This window comes from Prionailurus viverrinus, chromosome B3 (genome assembly GCF_022837055.1).
Source record: "Prionailurus viverrinus isolate Anna chromosome B3, UM_Priviv_1.0, whole genome shotgun sequence".
NCBI classification, from domain to species: Eukaryota; Metazoa; Chordata; class Mammalia; order Carnivora; family Felidae; genus Prionailurus; species Prionailurus viverrinus.
This window is the reverse complement of record NC_062566.1, coordinates 2559022-2579731: the sequence shown is the minus strand read 5'-3', so window position 1 is coordinate 2579731 and position 20710 is coordinate 2559022. Positions and strand designations below refer to the sequence as shown.

General features: G+C 46.8%; 1 protein-coding gene across 1 annotated transcript in view; it reads right to left on the bottom strand.

The window, feature by feature from the left end:
- The window catches only part of NTRK3 (neurotrophic receptor tyrosine kinase 3), a 551343-nt gene extending 539171 nt beyond the window's left edge, over positions 1–12172 (bottom strand). The window contains exon 1 of the mRNA XM_047863605.1: positions 12127–12172. The gene's annotated coding sequence lies outside the window, so the exon portion shown is untranslated. The remainder of the gene's footprint in view (positions 1–12126) is intronic.
- Positions 12173–20710: the final 8538 nt, after the last annotated feature.

Genomic DNA, 20710 nt, shown 5'->3' with positions numbered 1-20710 from the left:
CCAAAATACACAGCAGAGCCAAAATAACAAATGGATTGGTTTTACCTATAGGGATGTTTGGAGATAATTAGATCTCTATGACTGAATTAAATGGGCTACCAAAGTTTTACTTAATGTGCATGACCAAAAAACAACAACAACAACAAAAACCAACCAAAAAACCAAAAAACAAAACAAAACAAAAAACCCTAGGCTTAGTAAGCAGAAAAGATTGATTTGAGCCACCACTCTAGAGACTCACTACATCACTACTATAGAGACTCACCCAATTCTCAGACCTAAATCAGTTCAAGGAGCCAGAGCTTTCTGATTGAAAAGGAGATTGGGTATCCTTAAAAAAGAATTATGTGGTAACATCAAAGCACGTACCATCAAATGTTACCAAAGGGACATAAAATACATTTCAGCATAACTGTACACTAGGGAAAAAAAACTCTTAGGACTTTGGGGGATTATTTGATCCTGGCTCTGAGCTAATACTAATCTCTAGCAACACAGAATATTGCTCTGGTCCACTGCCAAGGTAGAGGCTTGTGGAAGTAAGGGTGACCGGAGTTGGGTGTGAGTCCCACCTCGGCTATTCCACCAGTTCATGACAGTGTAGTTGAAACAGGTAAGACTTACCCACAAGGCTGCCTGCTTTGTATGGAATACAAAGCAAGAGAAGGCTGTGTGGAAGGCTCTGGATGAAGTGCAAAACTATGCCACTAGGCCTGCATGTCCTGGCAGATTTGTGGCTGACTGAGAGCTGTGTGGAGCCGGTAGCCAACCCCAGTAAGGGAACCACAGCTGAGGCAGCTGGAGCCTTGAAACAAAGCCATGCCCTTTCAGTGGGCAGATTACACTTCGTGGCTTCCATGTGTTCTTGTCAGCCTTTCTATTCAGATGGGCAGGCTACAGGTGCCTGGTAAGACAGCACCATTGACTTCGTTCTGCACATGAGCAAAGTGCTGGTCAGGACACTACTTGAGCTCTGCAGGGAGGAACCGAGTCTGCTTAGATCCCGGTGTGGGTTGTTCCAACCCTCTGCTTCTCCAGCACAGTCAGATTCCCAGGGGGAGCCCTGAGGATCCCCTGCCATCCCTATGGGGCACACCTGGAGTGGAGACCCCAAGAAGCAACCCACAATGTTAGGGGAGCTGGATGTCCTCCAGGGGTGCTCTTTTCCCACTGGAGGGACTGTGGGCTCTAGGAGACCTCTCTATTAGGTGCTGAACCATTCCCTGCGCCGTTCCTCTTCCCTTCCTGCAGTCTGGCTTGGTCTCTGTGTGCAGGGGTGCCTCAGCCTCACCCCGTGTTCTACGATTCTCTCAGGGGTGTCTTGCCCATGAATAGTTGTTAATTGTTCTTGTGAGGGAGAGCAAAGTCAGGATCTGTGACGCCACCTTGTTGATGTCACCTCAACGGTTCATGGCTTGCTATTGGCAGAGGCAGAATGTCCAACCATGAGAAAACTGGAGGCCTTGTAATTAAGCTGCCCAACGTGAACTAGAGATTGCCAACCAGTGTTAGGGTGGATCCAAAAAACACTTCATGACCAGATGGAAGTGGTATGCAATGTATAAACTTAGCTGATCCAAAAGACACAAGAAATTTGCATGATCTCCCAGGGTATCTACCTTCTCCACATTTCCATCCTTTCTTCAACCCATGCCATAGCCTTAAGAGGTGCTCCAAATGATGGGGTACCTGGGTGGCTCAGTCGGTTAAGCACCCAACTCTTGATTTCAGCTCAGGTCATGATCTCATGGTTCATGAGACTAAGCCCTACATCAGGCTCTGCACTGTTAGCTTGGGATTCTCTCTACTTCTCTCTGTCTGTCCCTCCCTTGCTTGTGCACTCGCTCGCTCTCAAAATAAATAAATAAACATTAAAAAAAGAGGTGTTCCAAATGACCAATTGACTATAAAGGTAAAAACGAGTACCTGATTTTTAGGTAGCTCTGCACACTCTGGGGGCATCAGATGAAAATGGACTATCACTCCACATAGAGATACAGTAAGGAAAAGAACAGAACAGTACAGTAGGGAAAAGAACAGTATAGAACAGTAAGGAAAAGAAATCTCTCCCACTAGGCAGACTTTTAAGGGCACATCTCAGCCTCTGCTGTGTATGGAAAGAGAGATGCCCTGGAATTGGGATCGTCTAGGTCTCATGGGCAGTGGCTAATGGTTTGAACAGACTTGGAGCTAATATTGAAGGATTGATGACAAGTACTAGAGAAGAGGCATGTGGATGGACCTCTCCGAATGGACACAGGATGAGAATACTCTGTGGTTCCTACTGAAGAGGAAGCTCATAATATAAGGATGGATAAAATAAGCTGTTCTGTGGATATCAAGGCCTCTTCCTTCAGCCACCCTTAATTGCTCAACAGCTCATAAAAAACATGACCGTGGTGACAGAGATGGATATTATGCATGGGCTCAACAAGGACTTTCCCTGATTGAGAAAATGACACTGGTAAGCACACAACTTGCCAGTGGTAATAACCACCTGGGATCCCTGGACAAGTCACATACCTTGACAGACAGCCAACTACCTTTGGGCAGACTGACTGCATTGCAGTCTCTTCTCCATGGAGGGGACACTAATTTGTTCTTACTAGAACAGATACTTATACTTATTCCAGTTTGGGCTAAATTGTGTATCTCCAAAATTCATATGTTGAAGCTGTTAACACTCAGTACCTCAGATTGTGACTCTGTTTGGAGACAAGGTCTTTTAAAAGGTGACAAAGATAAAATAAGGCTGTTAGGGTGGGCCCTAATCCAATGTGACTGGTGTCTTATAAGAAGAGGAAATTTGGACACACAAAAAGACACCAGAGATAGGTGAACACAGAGGAAAGGCCATGTGAGGACACGTGGAGAAGATGGCCATCTGCAAGCCAGGGAGAGAGGCCTCAGAAAAAAGTAAACTGGTTGACACTTTGGTCTTGGACAGTCAGCTTCCAGAACTGTGAGAAAATAAATTTCCATTGTTTAAGCCACCAGTCTGTGGTGTTTTTATGGTGGTTCTAGCAGACTAATACATCTTCCTTGCCTACCATGCTTCTGAAAATCACATAATTCATGGACTTACTGAATGCCTTATTCAAAATCTGGACATCTTTTAAACACTGCTCATCACCAGGGAATTCATGTACAGCGAGTTAATTGCAGTGATAGGCTCATGTGTATAATATTCACTGGTCTTTCCATGTATTCCATTGTCCCAAAGTAACTGGCCTTATAGGACAGAGAAATGCGCTGTTGACGTGATGGCTTCAGCAGACAGACATCTGGTAAGGTTGAGGTGTTGTCCTACAAAATTCAGTCTATTCTTTAAGTTAATGATGACTGTCTCACCCCAAGAAACAATGGTAAAAGTAGGGGTAGCTCCCTTCATTATGTTACCTGATCAACCACTTGCTAAATTTTTGCTTTCTGTGACTTTGGGCTTTGCAAGTTTAAAGGTCTTTGAACCAATGGGAGGGATACTTTTACCAGGAGACAAAATAATGGATCCATTGAATTGGAACCAGAGACTTCCACCCGGACATTGGAGACTTATCATGCCCTGTTGGACAAAATGACTGATCCAGATTATCAAAGTAGACTGCTGCCATACATGTAGGCAGAAAGGACTATTTCTGTAAACCATAAGGGATTCCCTGGGGCACCTCTAAAATTGCCATGTCCGGTGATAAAAGTTAACAGAAGGTAACTTCTAACCCCATACAGGCAGAGCTAGGAAGTATTCAGATTCCCCAAGAATGAAGATTGGGTCACCCCTCCGGATAAAGAATCATAGCCAACAGACTCTTTTGCTGAGGACAAAGAGAACATGAATCGGTAGCAGAGAAAGGACATTTATAAAGACCAGCTGCAACCTTGTGGCCAGTTTCATACATAAGTTCTGCAGTAATTATCCATAATTGCTTCTCTGTCTGCTTTATCACGTACATATCTATGTATATTCAACAAATTTTCTTTTTTCTTCCTCCTCCCTTTTCTCTACTGTTTACAATTTAGTCCACGGGCTACAGAATATCAATGTGCTAATATGGCAGAACTACAGGAGAAATGCCTATCACCCACTTGTTTCTGGAATCAGCAACTAATGAAACTTTGGGTCCTTCCTTTGGGGAAGTGGATTATCATTGCATAAGGGATAGTTGTATGATGTTGGGCAAGCACAGGTTACCGTTACTGCTGTGGTTGGAAATGTAAGTATGAAAACAGGGCCCATGTTGATACTAGGGGTGAAGGAGTGGATTATAGTGACATCTGTAACTTTTGAACACTTCCACACTACAAATCCTGCCTTTCTAAGATATAATCAAAAACCGGTGCTTTCCAGCCTCCCTTTTAAGTAAGGTACAGACATGAGACTAGCTTCCTGCAAACAGACGCCTTCGCGTGAGACCTAGAAAGCAGAGGGAACAATAGTGAGGTTACAGTTATTATGAGGTCGTAGGCAGATCTGCAGGAGCTATTTCAGAAGGAGGTGCAGTGGAGGGCCAACCTGTACTTTTGTAGGAGCTGAGCAGAAGGTCACAGCATCTGCAGGATTTCCAGATGAGAAAATAATCGAGATCTTGCTATATCCATCTCTATCTGCAGACATTGCTTTCCTCTGCACCGGACTTCCTTGGACTGGGTTTTTCATGTGGGTTCTCCCCCCACAGCGGCTTCTGGCAGCTCCAACCCAGGAGAAAGAGAGTTTCTCTTTGCAAAAAAAAAAAAAAAAAAAAGTCCACGGATTGGATCTCATTGATCCAATTTGGGTCACATCACCGAACCAACTGCAACAGCCAAGGGGACAGAATATGCCAGACCTGGGTAATGTGCATACCCTGAATGCTGAGAACAGGATGAAGTCCGAAGGGACGAAGAGATTTCTCCCATACATATATCTCCTCCCTTATATTTTATCACCCAAAAGCAACTGGCCATAGAATGAAGCAACAGCCTATTGAAGTTATGTCACCAGCGGTGAGGCTGAGGGATGGCCCCACAAAATGTGCCATATGCTTTGGGTTCGCAATGACTAACCTAAAGGTAGCCCTCAAACTCCACTCAGGATGTAACTAAAAGCAAAGATAATGGATGGTGGGCAGCAGAAATGGCAGCTGTCCACCAGACAGGAAGTGCTGGCTGCTCCCTTTGGCTACAAACGGGATAGCAACTGGCAAGCCTGCAAGCAAAGACCCTGACGCTTCTCACCATGTGATCCCAGAAGCACTTTCCGTTTGCTGGACTAAAATTCAGAGGCCCTCATTGCCAATTCTGTTGTCTGTGAACTTGGGAATCTCCCTTAACTTTTCCGGGCCACCATCCCCTTCTTTGCCAAGTGAAGACCTAACAAAGCCTGCCTTTTGAAGATTCAACAGGATACAACTTCTAAAACTGACTCAAAATCTGTAAAGCACTCTACCTATGTAATGGATCATCTTTATTGCTCCAAGGATACCAAGGATGACCCGAGCCTAGCTCATCCCATTTGCTAATAATGGGGAAATTGAGGCAGATGGAAGAGGTAAGACAAACAGAGGAGCTTAGATCGGAACCACTGTCCCCACGCCCCTCACCCATAGACGGGGCCGATCCACCTCTTGCTAGGCTGTGATCACATTTTTCTGAGCTCTTCCCCTTTCCGGGATAAGAGTGAAAATAGCAGGTGGGCTCCCACCCAAGGCTTACACAGTAAATAGGTTTGACACAGAATTCCTCAATGCAAACATTTCTTCTAGGAAAATAATTGGGCAAAAAAGCAAAGATTCCTACAGAAGGAAATCTATTGCGGTAATTATTAGGAACACAAAAAGTTTGAAAGTAAATGCCCTGCAGTGAAGGATTGATTATATAGTTACACAAATGATGGTATTATCTCTTCAGTGGCATACCAGGAGGTCAAGTAAAATATGGATATTATATAGAAGGATATCCAGGATATAACAGCTGAAAAGAGCACATACACTATGATCCTGTTTTTATCAAACAATCACAGATGTATTCATATGCATAGACAAAGATTCAAAAGATATATAGTGGAGTCACATCATACATGCATTCAATTTCTCTGAATTCAACGCTGTGCCTATGCCACACGGTGGGGAGGGGCAGGGGAGAAAGAGATAGAACAACTTCAATAGTGTACCTGTGATCTGCCACCCTCCTTGCTAAGATGGGGACACGAGGCTGCTGAAATTTCAGTCCCTCTCAGTTCCCATCTGCCTTCCAGAATGTGAGCATCCCCCCATGCTGAGTGTGACTAGAATGTTTCACGACGTGTATTTTTCATGCTATCTGTCCCCTAAATGCAAGCCAGCTACTTTTTCTGGGGCTCAACCAACAAAACAGTGATCTGGTTCCATCCCAGAAGAAAGTGGTTGGGTTGTATGGATTGAGAGGTCGTCTGTCCACTGCTAATGCAACACATTCCTTAAGGAAATGTCCAGGGTAATTTTCCTCCTGGTGGACTGCCCCCCTCCACCCCCCAATGCCAGATCCTATTCAACAAAGTGTGGACAGTAGGGATGTCTGGGTGAGGCTGGGTGTTTTTTTCAATTTATGATACTCTATATCGCCAAGTTTCCTAAAACGAACATGTATTTATGTGATATATTTTTTAATGTTTATTTATTTTTGAGAGGGAGCATGAGCAGGGGAGGGGCAGAGAGAGGGAGACAGATGATCTGAAGGGGGCTCTTTGCTGACAGGAGCCAGCCCAACGCAGGGCTCGAACTTGTGAACCTCGAGACCATGACCTGAGCCTAAGTCAGACGCTTAACCAGCTGAGCCACTCAGGAGCCCCTTCAAGGATATCCCCTTAAAGGATAGGGAAGGCCCCCTGTCCCGGTGGGTATTTGACCAAGCACCCTCCAGAAAGTTCCATCTAGGCATCTCAGCTTTGCCAACCCACAAGGGCAGCTTCCTGTCAGGTGTCTGTAGGCCGTCCTGCTGTGGCTGCAAAGCTGCTCTCCCTTTCTCTTGGCCCTTATCAGTGAGGATCTTTGTGGGTGATAGCATTAGGCCAGGCGGGGAGCCCTGGATGGCTGCAGGGCCCAGGGTGCCAGGCTGCTCGGGGCCATCTCAGCCCATCGCTCCCAGGCTCCATCAACCCTTGTTAGTCCTCATTACCAGCCCAAGCCCAGACAGGCTGCCTCCATGCTGGGTCCTTGATTTTTCTATTTTGAGAGGGTTACTCAGGCCAAATCATCAAATCGAGTTATGTCCCTGACGTCTTCAGTTGGCAGTGGGCTGACGGTTCCCCTCCCCCTGTCCCCATAGGCTGGGGGCCCTCCCTGGTCCCCCGGCAACCCAGAAATGCACTCTCTCATGACACGACCTCCCACATACTCTCACACACACACACACACACACACACACCCTCACCGGCTCACAAACACACACTTTCACCGGTACTCACACAAATAATCATAACAACATGAACATCCACACTCGGGGATCCTCAGAGGTCATGAGAGACCCAGGCCATGTGCAGTTTTGAGGCTTCCAGAATATTACAGAATGAGAAATTGCTGCAACCGAGTCCCCATATTTGTAGCTGTTCTAAATGTTAACATTTAACAAATTATCATGTGTTTTAAATGCAATATAATTGTGTTATCCACAAAATAACCATAGGATTTATGAACTATTAATTCTCAGGCCACTACAGGCAGCGCACTTTGGTAACGCAATGTGCTCAGAGCTGTGTGATGAATGTCTTCTCCTCTCCATCTTGTCAGCGTATCTCGGACCGCGAGTGTAACCTCATTTGGGGATAATATCAACAGCCCATATCTGAAGCCCTCTGAGAGTGTGAGGCCCACAGCCAAATGGCTCCTGTCAACTCCTGAACACACACTCACACCGGGAGGCCACGTGCCCGCGCTCACTAACGCCCCCCGTGCCCACCCACGCCGGCCGAGAGAAAATCCAGAGTCCTGTCGCTCGCCAGTGATCTGCCTTGTGACAGTCATGGCAATGTCTCAGGGCCGGGAGGGGCCCCTTGTGCCATCTGCTCCAGCCCCTCTCAGGACAGAGGCTTCCCTGGTCGCCCCCCCCCCCCCCCCGGGTGGCTGGCCACGCTGCCCTTTCAGATCATTCCTGATGCGCCAGCCTAGACTGGCATCTAATGGGAAGGTCATCCTAGAACTTCCAAACATCAGCATTCTCAACCTCTTCCATCAGGCGGCCCGGGACAGACATTCACCATCCACTCCATCTGGGGCTTCTGTTCCACCCGCCTGCATCTGGGCAAGTGTACACACACGCATATGTGCTCACACACACACCTGCGTGCACACACTTTAAAAGATAGTGTGGCATTAGGGGAAGACCCTGAAGCAAACAAGCCACTACTTACAGCTCTCTTCCTTACGAACAGTCACTTTCGGAGTCATTTGTCCTCTCTACACCTTGCTTCTCTGTATCTTTAGAGCGGACACAGGAAAAACCTGCCTCAAAGGTCATTGGTGGGATCTCCCCGAGATGTTTCTAAAAGCACATAGCAAACTGCCTGGCATGTCATTTCTTTGCTATATAGGATGCTCTTTTTTGGGGCGCCTGGGTGGCTCAGTCGGTTAAGCGTCCGACTTCGGCTCAGGTCACGATCTCACTGTCTGTGAGTTCGAGCCCTGCATTGGGCTCTGTGCTTACTGCTCAGAACCTGGAGCCTGTTTCAGATTCTGTGTCTCGCTCTCTCTCTGACCATCCCCCATTCATGCTCTGTCTCTCCCTGTCTCAAAAATAAATAAAACGTTAAAAAAAATTAAAAAAAAATAGGATGCTCTTTTCGATTTGTTCCTCTGCTCGGGACTGACATTAAGAAATGACTATCCCTCTCAGAGCAAAAAGGTTTTAAATTCGAAGAAAAATTTGCTCCTCCCTGTAATATGGGGCAAAGAGCATCAAAATGGAAATCTAATGCCTGAATGCTGGCTCCGGTTCTTCCAAAAACGAGTTGTGTGCAATCGCCAGGGCATCAAACACACTCAACCTCAGTTTTCCTATCTATGAAAGGGGTACATTGGAGCAAATCCCTCAGGCCCTCTTCAGAGTCAGTGTTCTAGAACTCTTCTCAGAGGCCACTAACTCTCTTACCCAAAGTGCACACCGACTTTCCCAGACTGGCCCAGTGAAGTTGGTAAACTAGACCTGAGAGCAGGTGTATCTGATCCTGTCCCCACTTCCAGCCCCTGAGCACAACCACGCCTCTGTCCTGGTAGGGGACACTGTATACTTTCCACTGTATCCTTTCCAGTCCTGCCTGCTGAGCCACGGTGAGCCTGGTGGGAGTGAGGGGCATGCGGACTGCACTGAGTTGGAGGGTCCCGAGCAGGGTGGGACGGGCAGCCAGGGGCAGAACCGGTCAAGCAACGCTCCAAAATGGAGTTGAGGAAGGAAGGAAGGTTGAGTTTGCAAAGTCAGAAGTGGAACCTCAGGAGCGAGGACGATCTGGAGCGAGCTGGCACACGGCATGTAAAGTGGCAAGAGAAAACAGCTCCAGACCAGTTTTAGGCGGTGCCAGTTTATGGCACAGGGCAAGCCCCAAACCACAGAGAGGTCGGCAAACCCTTGGCCATGGCCCTGGAAATCACTAGGGCCGATGCGTGCAGAGTGAGGCTGGAAGGGGAAGGCAGAGACGAGGGAATGACAATGGTCTACAAGCCGGTCCACTTCTCGGCCTTTCCTAAGACATTCACAAGGGAGAATCGACACTGCACTTCGCCCAGGAGCAATTCTATCCACACCCAGGGAATGAGGAAACAAGCACAGAAGACACAGAAAAGCTTGCCATTCCTTAAAATCTGTTCTGGAGGCTTTTGCACTAGAACCTCCAAATGGATGCTTTTCTGCTACTGGTCCAGCGAGAAGGTGCCCACAGGGATCCATCACTGGCTGTAGTGGCTGGACTGAAGAACGGGACATTTCAAGGCCTTGCCCGGCATCCCCAGCCAGTGAGACCAGGACCAGCCTCAGGCTCTGCACACACTGTCCAGCTCTTAAATCATAGAGGGACCACTTAATATCAATTTTCAATACCTTCCGTAGAACAGATATGTATGCCCTTTGAAGCCAGGAGGACTTGGGTTCAAATCCCAGCTTCACCTTTACTAGCTGGGTGACCATAGAAGATTGTCTTAATCTCTTTGTTCTCTACTCTCATCTGTAAAACAGGCATGAATAATGCCTACCTCTCAATGTTTCTGTGAGGTGTTTATGAGAACCTAGCTTATGTCTGTCACATAGTAAGGACTCAATAAATGGTGATCTTCTTTCCCTCTCCTCTTCTGGCCCCATTGGCCCCATCACAAGTTTTAATGCGGCTGGCTGCCTCGCACATGTCAAAGAGAAGTCTCCTGGGGTGTCCCTGAGTCTCTCAGGTGAGCACACCTGAGCATTCACACTGTTTGTCTTTGGGTTTAGGGTGTCATGGGAGTGGGTGTCCTGGAGGGGTCAGGGCCCCTCCAAATCTCAGGTCAACTGGGCCTCCACCTCTTTGCACAGCTGAGGGCAGGGAGTCACTGGTTGTCCTGGGAAGCCGTCAGCAACCAAGGTCAGCGCTGTGTCTGAGCATACAGCCAGAAGCCACCTTTCAAGGCCATTGACTAAACACTGTTGTTCAGGATGACTCTGTTTTTTTCTGGCATGGTTTGCTGATAAGAGTATCCCCCAGACTTAGCTGATTCCCCCCATGTGTATATTCAGTGGCACATTATGCCATCAAGAAACATCTCCTGAGCTCATTGGCCAAGCCCTCGGGTCAGAACCAAAAGGACTCCCTGTCCTCTCCTCCTGGTGAGAAAAATCTTCTGGACTAAGTGTCCCCCCCAGGATCTTCCTGAGCTTTGGGGAAATCCATGGGCCAACCACAACCTGATCCACTCCCATCTTGTATGAGCACCATTTCAAACACCCAAACAGAAGATGTGGTCCATATCCCGTGGGTGGCTCATTAGCATCCTTGATCTGGCCAGATATTAGAGAAGCATCATATCCTGGGCAAAGTGGGATCCTGGACTCTGCCTACCTCTCCACCTTCTATTCACCTCCACTCATTCTCATGATCTACGTTCAGAGCTTGCTGAAACCCTCTGCCCTCAGCCCTGTACAGTCTCCCTAGGCTTCATGTATTGCTCTCTCTGTTTGGAATGTCCTCCCTGTCATTCCCCAGCTCCTCCAGATCAGGGAAGGCTTCCCGGAGGCAGTGAGTCCAGGGATCAGTCTGGAGGGATGAGCTGCATCACCATTTACCTGCCTAATTCCCATTCGTTCCCCCAAAGCAGCACACATAGCTCCTCCCCCAGGAAGCCCTCTCCGACCAACCCCCCCTCCAGGTAGTTAGATGCCCATCAGGTAGCGTTCTTCAGTGACTGCTTTGGCTTCAGTGTTGAGACATGTATCGGGAAGCAGATGGCACACTCAAACTAGCTAATTGAGAAGAGTTCAATAAAGGAACTGTTTACAAAGGTATAGACAGGGTTCAGAGAGAACAAAGAGAGACAGAGCCCACACATGGGACTAGCAGCCGAGGGCAGCCTGAACCACACACAGGGGCGACAGGAGACCAGTGGGGAGTGGTGAGCAGGACCAGGACAGGAGGGCAGAGAGGAAGGAGTGGGGGCTCGTGGGGGGCAATTGCACACATCAGAATGATAGCAGAATAATAATGTATTCTCTGTGTTCATACTTTAATTAATACTTTTGGTTGACGTTTTGTAATCTGTTTATACACAGTTTATATTTGAAAGGTATTAAGGTTTTAGTGTCACTAATTATGTAAAAATAAATTTTAAATACTTGATTTTAAAGTACAAGTATTCACACTAGCATTTCAGCATCCCGTGAAATAAATACTAAGCCACAGTACTATCATTTTGTCCCGATATTGAAAATTAGCATTCTTTTAATTGGAGGCAGTAAGAACCCAGCCCAAACTGGCTTCCCCAGTCTGATGGCTCCAGGCCCAGCTGGGTTGCAAGGGCCTGAGCAATGTCACCAGAGCTTGGGTGACTCCTTCCTTTCACCTGGCTCTCTCTGTTCTCCTCCATGGTTGTCTTAATACTCAGACAGTCTCCTCTTCGGAGTCACTAGGGGGCTGTAGCAGCTCTAGACGTCCGACCCACTCACCTTCACATCCAGCGGAGAGAAGCCTCCTTCCAGGGAGTCCACCGAAGGCTCGCTGCCTCTCGCGGGCTCTGGAGGGGAGACTTGTCCATCGCTACAGCAATCCTGTGACCTGGCTTGTGAGCTTCGACCATCCTGGGGGCCCAGCATGGGCTCAGCTTTTTCTGAAACATAAACATTGAGGATGAGAAGGAGGTGGTTCTCCCAAAACATAAGAAGCTATCCCCCAAAAGTGAGGTCTGATGTCGAGTGAGAAAACAACAGATACCCACCTCAGCCACACCTCTCTACACTTCCACAGAATCCTGGACTTGCCTCGTAAGTGACTCAATTCACACTCTTAAAAACAAAAAACAAATAAGCAAAAAAGCCCTCTCTCTTGGACTGAATTCCTAGAGGACAGAGACTTTCTTGTATTCCCAGTCCCTAGGAAGTGCCTGGCATTCCGGGCTTCCTCCACACTTGTTTGTGGAGTGCACACATGATCACCAGTGCTCAGTAAGAATGCCTTTGCCTGTGGCCATCTATCCAATAGGCTGGAGCTCCGTATGTAGACTTGAGCATACCTAGGAATTCCCGGGGCAGTTTTTTCAAACACCAATTTCCTGGCCCCAATCCCAGAGATTCTGATTCGAGATGTCTGCAGTGAGGCCTGGGATTCTGCATTTGCAGCGAGCTCCCCGGTGGTGCTGCTGCTGGTCCGGGACTATATTGGAGCAGCATTACTCCAGGGAACCTGCAAGGGAGGCCCTGAGCATCAGGGCAAGAGCATTGTTCTGGCCAAGAGTTGGATTCCCCTTTGTGATAAAACAATATATTCAAAATGATGCTCCAGTGACTGCTACATTAAGCGAGCATTTTCAAATGGCTTTGCTCGATGGGGCTTCTAATGAAAGGACTAGAATTTTCAAAACTATCTGGTAAAAGATTTATTCAATTAAAGTGATTCCATTTTTAAAGGTATTTGTCCCTTCGTAGAGGCAAAGACATGCTTTTCTAATTAAAAGCTAATTACTGGCTAATATGCTGGTCTCACTGTGTTCAGCACAATGAAGCAGAGGAGGAAGAGGGCCTGGGGGCGATGTGAGAAACACCAAGAGTAAAGAAAGATGGGCACTCCTCCCCCATGCCTCAGAGGTCTTGCAAAACAAACCTACACCACTTGTCTTTATTCATTCAACAAATGTCTTAAGCCTTTTTTTTTAAAGTTTATTTGTTTATTTTGAAGGAGAGAGAGAGAGACAGAAGGAGCAGGGGAAGGCAGAAAGAGAGAGGGATCAGAGGATCTAAAGCACAGATCCTCTGTGCTGTCAGCACAGAGCCCGATGCAGGCCTTGAACTCAAGAACCATGAGAGTGACCTGAGTCAAACAAAGTCAGATGCTTAACTGATTGAGCCACCCAGGGGCCCCAAGCCTTTTTTAAAAAGAGATTTTAAGTTCCTGCATAAACCAGATTATGTCACCCCTTTGCTTAAGACCCTTCAAAGCCTCCCAATTGCATAAGATAGGTACAAAAGCTTTCACATGGCCCATGAGGACTAATCAGGCCCCTCCCCATCTCTCCAGCCTTGTCCTGTTCCATGTGCTTCTTCTCTTGAGGACCAGCCGCACCAGGCTTCTCTCTTTTGGTTCTTCCAGTGCACTCTTTTCCTGCCTCAGGGCCCTTGCACATGCTGCTTCCTCCACCAGAACAGCACTGCCGGCCTTTCCTGAAATGTCATACTCTTGCATAGACCTTCCCTGATCACTCCTCCCTCAGTCTATTATTTTAGAGAATCCATCAGTGAAACAGATTTCAGATTCCAGAAACATACCCAAATACAGGTAAAAATATAGTACAAGGTCAACATAACATTTTGAATCAGTAGAACAAAGGATATAGTATTTAACAATTGATGTTGGGATAAACTGTGTCTCTACCTGGAAAAGAAAAGTTTGATCTCAACCTATTCCTTACACCAAAATAAATCCCTGATGGAAGAAAAGTTCATATACATAAAACAAAATCACAAAGAAAAACTTTTACATTCTTGGAGGGAGAAAGGCCTTTTTCAAAGTATGATACAAACCCAGAAACTATGATAGGAAAGACTATTACACTAACTTCACAAAAATAAATATTTTCTTTATGAGAAAAAGAGTCATTAGAAGAGTAAAAACTGAGGGAAACATTTGCAACGTGTATCACAGACAAAAGGCCAATCCCTCAATATACAAAGAGCTTCTACATATCAATAAGATCAACACTCCAACAGGAAAATGTGGACAAGATAAAAGCTACCAATAACCGAAGTGGAATGGATTTTAAACATAACAAGATGTGAAATTTTAAATGAGATACCATTTTTACCTATCAGGTTGGCCAAGCTGACAAAGCTTAATAACAGACTATTAGCAAAGGTGTGAAGAAACTAACACGCTCATTCTCTGCCTGTGACCTTTCTAGAGGCAGTAAACCATAATATTTAAAATGTGCAGAGTCACTAACCCAGCAATTGCAGTTGCAGAAAATTATCCTACGGATATTCTTACACATGTGTGAAATGACATATGTATTCGCTGCAGCATCGTTAAAAATGTAAAAGACTAAAAACAAACTAAGTACCCTTCAATATCAGACTAGTTAAATAAATCATGAAACGATCCATATAATGAATAGTATATAGCCTTTCAAATGAATGAGGCGGGCCGCTCCCCTGAACGAATGTGGAGCCTTCTCTAAGACATATTACTATTACGTGGAAAAGCAAGCTATTGAAGAGGGTGTAGACCGTGCAAGAATGTGTTTTAAAAATAAAATGCGAGGCGTGCATATACTTACATATACACTGATTAACTCTGGAAGGAAACACAAGGGCTGGTAACTGAGGTTGCCTTCCAGGAAGGGAACTGGGCGGGGGACTTCCGCTTCCCTGCATACCCTCTGTAACTTTTGAATTTTGTGTATACAATGTATCAAAATGAATTTTTGATTAAGAATAAATGAATTAAAAGCCATTTCACAGTAGAAAAATACCAAAAGGCGGGGAAAAAGCAGAAACAAGATGTTACCAGTGATTGTGTGGTGGTACCGGGAATGCCTTTTACTTACTCTTTGTATTTTTCTATATTTAACCCTGTTTCTTTAATGAGCATGTACTGATTTAAAATGGGGAAAAGAATCGTTTTTAAAAAGCATTGGCAGAGTCACTAATCACCATCTTTCCTGTTGAGCTGCATGTGTTCCCAGCTGGATGTGGCACGAAATCCCCCAGCCACATCTGTTAATCCTGAGCTATCCTCGTAAAGACCCTCTGAGCCTCTGCATGTGGCTTTGGAGAAACAGGTCACCCCAGCTGCTTTTCTGGTCCCACCCCAAGCAGGCTGGGGGCGGGCCCTGTGCATGAAAGACAACAGAGTTCCAGGTCCAAGAGCCACCGTGGGTCCCCCAAATTTGGAAAGACCACGAAATAGCAGTTAACATCTGAACAGTGCCCCGGAGTTTGCCAAAAGCATCTTATATGACATCTTACTTGATTCTCACAACTGCAGTGAAATGCAGCTCTGATTATTTCCCCCTTTCGAAAGCTGGTGAAACCGCTGTTCTTCCAGAGAAAGTAACTGGTCCAGGCTCACACAGCATCGTGTCCTGGGGTTAGGAGTTCAGTCCAAGTCTTGGATTCCAAACCAGAAGCTCTCTCCACTTCATTAAGTTGCTGTGGTATAAACACTCAGTGTGCTCCCCAAAATTGATCTCTTTTCCCTGGGCAAACAGCTAGATTACATTTCCCTGCCTTTCTTACGATTCACTGTGTCATTGAATTAAACATGTCTCCTTAGTCTGATGGTTCCACATCTGGAGTTTTAAGATGCTGGGGAAACTGCCCTCCCAGAGTTACCAGATTTCTAGAGACAGGCAACTCTTCCAAGAGTACGTCTGTCACCTGAAAATTAACCAGCCCAACCCAAGCCCCTACTTTCTCCGCTCTAACACTGCAGGACATTATTTCTCTGCCCGAATCACACCAGGGCCAGGTATTAGACAACTAGGGTCAGCCCCTATACCTTGAACCCCTAAAATTATTCAAAGTAGCCAATCCTAAAGCAGCTTACCCTGCCTCACCCATCCCCCTCCCCATGAAAAATACAGTTAAGGCTTTTCACTCTCCCTCTGCCTCCTCACTGACCCTGCTGCTTCCCTGTGTGGTCCCCATGGTGCGGCATAACAAACTTGACAACTATGGGCAACAAACTCTTTTCAATGGCAGCCTGCTCCTTCACCCCTTATCTCTTGGCCTCACCGATGAGATGTGATCAGCAGTATAAGACAACACACTTCCAGGGCTGATCCACCAGAGCCCCCCTTATAAGTCTCTCTCCCTCTCTCTGTCTCTCTCTGTCTCTCCTCCCTGCCTCCCTCTCATTCGCTTCCCCTGTCTATTAGCTGGATATAGAGCATCCCAACCCAGCAGAGAGTACTTTGAGGCCCTAGGGGACGGTGGGGCTGCAAAATGGAAGGTGTTTGCATGCCTGAATTACCACATGGGAGGCCACCTGTCAGACACACATCAATACTGCGATCTAAGCAAAAACTAAACCTCTACTGTGTTAAGACATTGCAACCTTGAGCTTCTCTACTACAGGAGCTGGACTATCCTGACAGAATATGTTGCTTCCACCTCCTACCACATCCCGGCTTCTCAAACCTCTGCTCCCTCCTCCCTATTCCCCCAAGGCCTTGAAGCTCCTCAGCTCCCCTCAGACTGTCTAAGTCTCCCTAGAAGAGCATCCAATTATATCAAGTATATTCCCCCAAATTCAGCTTCACAAATGCTGCCTAAGTACCTATCACATGCTGGGCACAGAACAAGACATGAGACCAATGTCACAGTCCTATGAGAGGGCTGGCTATCAGCTCCTGGAGATCAGGAGGTAGGATGTGCCCCAAGGACACAGGGCTGAAGCAGAGAGTATCTGCCACCTTGTATTATAGACTCTTTGATTGCTAGGTGTACAGATCTCAACATCAAAAGAAAAGGAGAAGGAGGAGGAAGAAGAGGAGGAAAGAGTAGCAGTGCAATTGGTTGAGACTCAAAGAATAGAGATAAGACCAAGTAGGAGCTAAGGGGGGCTGGGGAGCAACATGAAGAACTCCAATCACAGGAAAAGGGGGCCATAGGGGCTCTAAAAGCATAAGTAAGAACAGTGCAGACCGGCAACATTCCAGTCCCATGTGGTTCTGGAGAGGATGCTAGAGCTGTTTGGTTTCTGTCACTGAAACCAAGCCTTCCTTAGGAAATCCTGGAAGCATCCACAGCTCAGCCCTCCCTGGCCTCCCCCGTCCAGTTAAGAAGCATTTGTGTCTTCACCCTGGGTCTCCACCTTGGGCCCACCGGACTACCGAGGCTCCTCCGTCGCAGCCACACAGCACTCAGAGGCGCACATTTGCCTTTGGCAAACAGGCAGGGTCTGCTGAAAGGAGCTTGGGGTGCAGGAGGTGTGAGATGCTGTCCTAATCGGGGAGCATTTGGCCGCAAGGAACAGAAGTGCCTCAACTAAGCTCAACTACTAGAGGGTTTTATTGAAGGATGATCAAGAAAACTCAAGGAAGTACCAAGCAGGAAGTGAAAGTCTTTTTCACAGGAGCTGGAAAATCGTTCCTCCCATTCAGAGCTTCTCACTCCCTCCCTCTCTCCTGTTTCTAGTGTCATGACTGTGTGTCCAGTTCTCGCTGTATTACAGCTTCGTCTACCCACCATGGCCCAGACTCACCCCCAACACAGGTTTTCCATGGGCATCCGTGTGCCGGGCCCACTCAAGCTTGGACTCTGCAGGACTCCCCGGCTCAATGCCCCAGAGCTCATCAACTCAGCCCCTCAGAGTCCTCATTTCAAATTCTTGAGATCAGATGTGATCACCTGAGGTCACGTGTCCACCCTTGGTCTAATCAGTTAAGGTCAAGGGAGAGAGACTGCATGGAACAAACGAGGTGCCCCTTCCAGCGACTAGGAGCCCCATGAGATGAATAAGTAGATTACAGAGGCAGAGACACAAACCCACTCACATGTCCACTACAGACTGGCTCCAGCTCTCAAAATCCTCACCATCTCCTGGGAGAGCTTGAGCTCAAGTAGATTCTCCATCAAGGAAATGAGAGCGAGGCATCAGTCCCATTTCCCAGAGAGGAGCAATGAGTCCAAAGCAGGAAGTCCCTACGGCAGGTGAGGAATTCAGCTGGACCCTTACTGGCTCCTTATTGGAGCCATCTACCCACACTTCACACAGACATAATCTTTGTCCCCCAGTGACAGCCTGACGTTTGGTCCACCCGGACCTGTAGCCCAAAAAATAACCCCCTCCCCATCCTCAGTCTATCACCAGAAACCCCTGCTGTACTCTTATGTGAGCAGAATGCCAAATTAGAGGTGGCCTTCTGACCCAACCAAACAATACCATGCCCGCTCCCTAGGGGCATAAATGTCAGTACACACCACACGGATCTAAAAGCATCTAAGATGTCACGATGTAAAAATACAGAATGTAAAGGAAGAAAAGCTATTAACAGTGGTGGCAGGAGGGCTGAACTAGAAATGCAGAGACCTGGTTGCCTGTCCTGACCCTGAAACTAGCTCACAAAGTGAAGGTGGACAAGGTCCTTCTTCACTTTGTACCTAGATGACCTCTATGGCCTGCCCTTGCAGCTTCTTTGGCGGAGGGTCATCTTGGACAGGGTTAGAGGGGTGGTGTGTAAACAGGAAGATGGTTCATGCTTTCCCCTGCTTAGAAAAGCGTCCCTGCATGAGGTCGGGTCCAAGAATTGGTTACAAGAGAGAGGGAAGAGGGCAGTAAACTGGACAGAGTTTTCAGGCCTGGTGCCATCTGGGAGCAAGGAGCTGCATCGCTGTCATGTACATGTGGCTGAATAGCGGCCTGGTATCCTGCTGTTGAAAGATATGGTCAGTTGTTGGGGGCGCCTGGGTGGCTCAGTTGGTTGAGTATCCGACTTTGGCTCAGGTCATGATCTCATGGTCTGTGAGTTCAAGCCCCACGTCGGGCTCTGTGATGATGGCTCAGAGCCTGGAGCCTGCTTCAGATTCTGTGTCTCCCTCTCTCTGTCCCTCCCCTCTCATGCTCTCTCTCTCTCTCTCTCTCTGTCAAAAATAAATAAACATTAAAAAAAATTTTTTTAAGGTATGACCAGTTGTGAAAAAGGAAATCCTACCATTTATGACAACATGGTGATCTTGGGGGGTGTCCTGATAAGTGAAATAGGTCAGACAGAGAAAGACAAATACTGCATAATCTCACTTATATGTGGAATCTAAAAAAAGCCAAGCCCATAGAAACAGAGTAGAATGGCCGTTGCCAGAAGCTACAGAGTGGGGGAAATGGGAGATGTTGGTCAGAGGGTACGTATTGCCTATTATAAGATGAGTAAGTTCTGGGGTCTAACGTACAGCCTGGTGACTATAGTTGACAATACTGTATCGTATGCTTGAAAGTTGAAAGAGTAAGTGAGCAAGAGTGAGTGATCTTAAGTGCTCTCACCACCACCACAACAAAAAAGGGAAGTATGTGAGGTGAAGGATGGGTTAACTAACCTTATTGTGGTGATCCAATCATCACATTGTATACCTTAAACTCACACAGTGTTTTACATCAGTTATATCTCAATAAAGCTAGAACAAAAGGTCCTGATGCTACCTCGGGTGGCAGGTATGGGTATGTACAGAGAGGAGCTAGAGTAGTAGAAAGCACACATGAAGTGAAATATTTGCTTTGTGTGGTCTTCTCTATAGGGTCTCCAGGGAGCCTACTGGCAAGTCTTCATGGTATTCTGGTGTGAGTTAGGGGCATTTCTGTCACAAGGCACAGAAACCCCACCCAAATTGTCTTAAGCCCCAGAGAGAATTTAGCAACACATGTAACTGAAAGTTCAAAAGTTCAGGGCTAGTGCTAGCTTCAGGCATGGCTGGATACAGGCGCTCAGAGTATCACGAAAATTTGGCCTTCCATCTCTGCTTTCTCTGGATAAGATCCATTCTCAGAAGGGCTCTTCTGACAGTTACCACAAGATGACTACGGTGCCTCCAGCACCACATACTTCTAGGTTCAAGGCCTACAAGAAAGTGTGAGTCTACTTCCCCAGTACTGAAACAAATAAAAATCCTAGAGTTCAATCCGACTAGCCTGCCTTCAGTTATGTGCCAGTTCCTGAAGCAATTACTGTCAGCAGGGGAATGAAATGTACCCATTATTTAAGCCACAGCCTTATGCTCCACCCCTGGGGCTGGGGATGGAGTCTACTCAAAGTGGAAAGAGAGAGAGAAGTACACCCTCAGAGGAAAATGGGAAAATGCCATTACAAGAAAAACGGGGAATGGATGCTTGAGAAGCAAGTGACTTGTGGCCACTAGAGCAAGTAACCCAAACTGGACATACTGCTAACAGTGCATTTCCACTGCAGACATAAATCCACGTTGAAAAGAATTCCATCACCACTACTTTTGACACGTCGTAGCCTCCTCCCAAGAGCTGATTCTTACTCATCATTCTAACACCTGAAGCATAATACAGGATCCGCCTGGTAAACAGTAGGCTTAGCAC